This window comes from Trachurus trachurus (assembly GCF_905171665.1).
Source record: "Trachurus trachurus genome assembly, chromosome: 24".
Lineage (NCBI taxonomy): Eukaryota > Metazoa > Chordata > Actinopteri > Carangiformes > Carangidae > Trachurus > Trachurus trachurus.
Genome location: NC_139910.1, coordinates 17,659,153 through 17,664,404, shown reverse-complemented (window position 1 = coordinate 17,664,404; position 5,252 = coordinate 17,659,153). Strand labels below are relative to the sequence as shown.

At 39.9% G+C, this 5,252-nt stretch overlaps 1 long non-coding RNA gene across 1 annotated transcript; it reads right to left on the bottom strand.

Moving 5' to 3' along the window:
* Positions 1-311: 311 nt before the first annotated feature.
* Positions 312-4,815, bottom strand: LOC311007456. The gene is made up of 3 exons (XR_014596420.1): positions 4,705-4,815; positions 1,269-1,369; positions 312-381 (listed from the first exon to the last, which is right to left on the bottom strand). It is a non-coding gene; the product is annotated as an uncharacterized lncRNA (long non-coding RNA).
* Positions 4,816-5,252: the final 437 nt, after the last annotated feature.

Sequence of the window (5,252 nt, the reverse complement as noted above, 5' to 3'; positions counted from 1 at the left end):
GTGATATGAGACGCGACCGGCGCGATGACGTGGCGTCACGTAACGTTCAGTGTCATCACGTAAATTAGCGGGTTGACGCGGGTCTGGCGTTCCCAGTGCAAGCCAATCGGAGCCGAGCCGATTAAAGGCGATTTTAACCCGCGTCGCTTGCCAAGTCGTTTGACTGGTGCGCCTTTCCCACTGCCACCAAAAGCCGATTGTTAGCGGGTTTAAACGGGTTTTTTGACCAGTGGGAAAGGGGTATCAGTTAGCATCCCATTCATTTGACGATAATGTCACAGTAACAAAGAGGATTTGTATAAATGGCTCACTTTTAGACTCAGGACTAATTTTGGTCCTCGTTATCCATCCTCAGTGATCTTCTTGATCGGCTGGCCTTTTCTGTATGGTGGTAGAGGGGAATCATACAATATAATAATCATACATATACTGTATCTGAGCCTTAAGTTATGCTCAATGTAAATATGTTAGCATCCCATTAATTTGACGATAATGTCACATAGTTCAGAGTAACAAAGAGGATTTGATAAATATGTGTCTTATTGTTAGTGCACTTGGATATTTGGACTACTAAACAGCAACAACAAAAAAACATGACATCAATCATTGTGTTGTGCTTTGAGGGACTTCTTTATAACTATAATTGTGTTTGCCAAAAGCAAGACCTGGACATGCCTCCACTACTTTTTGTAGTGGAGGCATGTAGTTTGAGCTATTTAAAACTTAAAAACAAAGTTAATGGGAAAATGTGTGCACCCTAATGTGCTTATTGTGAAAAGGTATAGCATTTCAAGAATGGAAACTGGATCATACAAATAAAAATTGTGAAAAATCTGAAAATATAGCTTTTCTCTCAGGTGCTGAGATTTCTAGCTCCCTTCCTCTCTTGGTCACTATAGTAAAAGCAAGTTCACAGTTTACCAAACCCATGGAAGCATGGCTCCAACCCTCTGACTTTACTATTGGCCATTGGCCAACAATGACATCGGTTACCTTTAAAAGTTGATGTAGCCTGTTTAATAAACTTTTTTCACCTTGACTTCCTACAATTACGAATCAAAGTCCTTAAGTCAAAGAAGGCAGACTGATACTGGGAGTGTAAAATATATTTCAGTTGAATAAATATTTGGTGTCCCTGTTAACATGCATTTCCTCCCCTTACCTGAAGCTATACCTTACCCGATCCATCAGGAGTTATGTTTCATGATTCGTGACACTGGCCAACCTCAAATGATGTAATTAAATATACTGTTGAATTTGCAACTCACCTTGGAAAACATGATCAGCTCAGCTGTGACTTGCTCCAACATCTCAGGGCCACATTTTGTACTGGCGTCCAGTGATGGGATTGTGCTGGCTCAACGTAGCCCTGAATGAAAACACAATTTGATACAGTCAGTTTTTCCATGTATTGTTTCCACAGCATTCACAAAAGACCGGGAACAGCAGTAATTATATTCCTGACCATTTCATACACTGAGTAGGAGACGATGAGATACTAAATGTGTGCTTCCAAACAAGCCAGTTACTTAGCCATAAAATATGTTGCAAAATATTTTGTCAGATAATGGGATTGCGATATGAGTCAAGATTTCAGTTGTGATGGTCATTTGTGTGCCATTAATTTGAGTCTGACAGAATTAAGGATAGGTTGCACTTGCGTGTAGGAATACAGTAGTTCAATGTGTGAAAAATGTAGTTCCACATGAAATAGCTGTTTAACAGTAGGATAAAGAAGTGAAAACATTCTGAATTAAGCGTGAAAAAAGATGGGGTGGGGTGAGACTGAAAAGACTGTTTTGGAGGTGACCTTGTCAACAGCAGTACACTGACTGGCTCCAGTGCCAGTTCTCCCATCTGTGCTCTCAGATGGCAGCTGGCTGATCTCAACTTACTGCAGGTAATACATGGACAATAGATAAATACCTCACACAAACCCACATCAAACATTTTTTTAGTTTTGCTTTAAGTGGGCAATAAGTGTCCATGGACACCAGACTCTCAACCATCAGTGCCAGCAATGCCTCCGGCCTCAGGGGGCAGTAGTGAGCCTATTATGGTTTAGTGCACCACAATAACAAGAACAAGACACATCACAGGAAACTGACTTGGAAAACGCACACAGGCTGTGAGCAAAAACCAGAGGCATAAAAAAAAGATTGGTGGCTTCACAAGAAAATAAAAAAAAAGCACAGAGAGAGAGAAACACACGTTCACACATGCACATCATGTCTTAGAGCTCTTCACAAAAATGAATCACATTATTCACAATGTAAATGACTGGAGGGGGATGTATAACATTTGATTTGTTTGTTTTCAAATTCAAATCATGGTATAATTAAGACAGAAAAATAACATCAACTAAATCATACCCCACTAAAACTCAGTTGTGTTCACTTTTCCCCAATTCCTCACAATTTCTCCCTTACATGATTTTGCTGACTTTGTGACATCTTTATCGTTTTTTTTTATCGACATCTAAGTTTGGCATGACGTTCCAGTGGACAAACCTCTGAAATCATGGCTTGACAGGAAAAAAAATACATATGGACATTCTTGTTTTGGTAGGAAAAAAAATACATATGGACATTCTTGTTTTGGTAGCCTATAGCCTATAACTTTTCATGTGAGTAATTCAGATATGACCACTAAAAGCTATTTGGATATATAATTACAATAATGTCCCTTTACATTTTCAAATAAATGTTTTGGTAAAAAAAAAAAAAAAAAAAAAAAAGCACTGGTTGAGGTCAAATCTTATAAATCTTACTCTGAGTGATATAAAGTCACTTTGGGGCAAAATCTACCTCTATGTACAACACCAGAGGCATGACTCAGTTTTTGGCAAATACTCCTCGCCGCACGACACCGTCCCTCACTTTGAAACAATGTTTGGTCAAGCCAACCCTCACGTTGTTTTACGGTGTGCGCATATCCTACACCAGGCATGTCCAAAGTTTACAAAGCTATTTATATTTCACCAGAAGATGGTAGCAGACCTGTGGCCGCACGACCCTTGACCCTTTCCAGCCCATTTCTAAAATATAATATCAAATATGCAATGTTTACAATGAACCTAGATATGTTTAAGCTTCCTGAAAGTTTTTTTTTTTTCATTTTATGTGGTCTTCAAATATGAAAAGCAGAGTGATTTTGGTAAAAAAAAAAAAAAAACTTGATTAGATTTATTTATTCTATGTGAAGAAATGAAAATAATGCCATTTGCAATAAAAAAAAAAGTATTAAATAGTTCATTTGCATATAAAGGATGTCAGGCTGAATGGTCAGCCACCTCACATTTTCACCTCACCAAATCTGGCCCTCTTTGCCAAAGGTTTGGACACCCCTGTCCTACACATTATCATGGCAAGAGCGAGAAAGGACTGATTTCAAAGTAAAAGCAAGCTTCTAGGGTGTCAACCTCTTTTATGGTGTCAACCAGAAAACGTCACGTCAATTTGACGTAGCATTTCAGAATAAAAGCCCTCTGAACTTTCATATTTCACTGTGCTCCATGTACATTAAGATTAACATTAAAAAACAAAAAAAACTAGCCGTTATTACTCAACCGTGCCACTTCAGACCATACATCCATGCTTCAGACTGATAGTACTAAACCTCAGAGTGTCACCCAAAAAAAACAGGTTAATCCATAGAGTCAATCTGATGTAGCATTTCAAAATAGAAGCCCTCCGAACATTCACATTTCTCTTTGCTCTATCACAGTAAGACACTGACAGTACTCGACCTCAGACCTCAAACTCCCCATTATTACTCAACCGTTCCACTGTACACTGATAGTAGTACTCAGGGCCGTTGTATAGGGGAGAAAGGTGATGATAATTCTAGGGGCCCAGCGCCCGGCAGGGCCCACAAAAACCCCAGTAGTCTAATCTTTGTATGACTGAATTACTCTGCTTAGACCCTGACTAATACTCATAGTAATGCTGCATTAGCATCAAAACAAAGTAGGCTAAATAAAAAATGATAATAGATATGTAGTCTATGAAAAAAAGTGGAAAAGTCAGGGGGCAGGGGCCCACTTTAGTATTCTTTCAGGGGGCCCAGGATTCCTAGCAACGGCCCTGGTAGTACTCAACTCAGAAAAAAAAATCATCAGAAAAGCCCAGCTTATATTCTGAAATGCTACATCAGATTGACCTGATTTTTTCTGGGTGTCATCCTGAGTTGAGTACTACTATCAGTGTACAGTGGAACTGTGGAGTAATAATGGGGAGTTTTTTCATGTAGGCAGCCCACATGGCGTATGAAAGTTCAGGGGCTTTTATTCTGAAATGCCATATCGCATCGCGTCGGGATTCCATACATCCTGACCGAACTAGACAAACAAGACAGACCTTATTTTGTCAGTGAAAAGTTTACGTTCAGATGGCCTCTCTACTAAATGCTACGTGGAAGCTTGCTTTTACTTTGAAACCATTCTTGCTCTTCCCATAATGTGTAGGCCACCTCCAAAACAACGAGGGCTGACTTGACCTGCAGTGAGTTCTTCGTGCACATGTTCTTCACTGTATTAAACGGCGTTCTGCACACAACTCACTTCCTTAATTAAAAAAAAAAAAATCTCGGCAACATACCAAAACAACACCATCGCTGTGGTCGCTGCTTGTCGACTTCCTAGAGAGGTTCATTCTCCGCCATGATAGAAAAAAAAGAGGACGAGACAGGCGGAGGTAGACTTACCAAACAATGTAGTCGATTGGTCTCCCTCTCCCTTTGTTGGCACCACGCGTAGTTTTGGGGGAAAAAAGTAGGCTACTGTCGTCAACCCACGACTGAAACCTCTCAACCCGGAGTTCACAGGAAGCATAGAAACGTCAGCTCGCGGGGACTTCAAAATAAAAGTTTTTAAAAGCTCACTTCAATTCTATTCTACCCTCTTTTGGTGACATTTTTACCGACAGGCAGCTATCAAAAGGTCATCATTCATGTGTCACCTGATTATAAGGGGAAATCAGTGTTTACCTTAAAATTCAGAATAATGATCATTTATCTTAGTGTCCATTTGAGGTTCTTCCTATTCTGTCACTGCGGGGTCATTCCTATGTTCCCACAGCCCTATGTTCCCACATTTCTAACTTTTGTTGTTACTGAAAATTAGGTCCTATGTTCCCACAGCCCTATGTTCCCTCAGCCCTATGTTCCCACATTTCTAACTTTTGTTGTCACTGAAAATTAGGCCCTATGTTCCCACAGCCCTTTCGTCCCACCATTGGTTGGGTTTAGGCAAT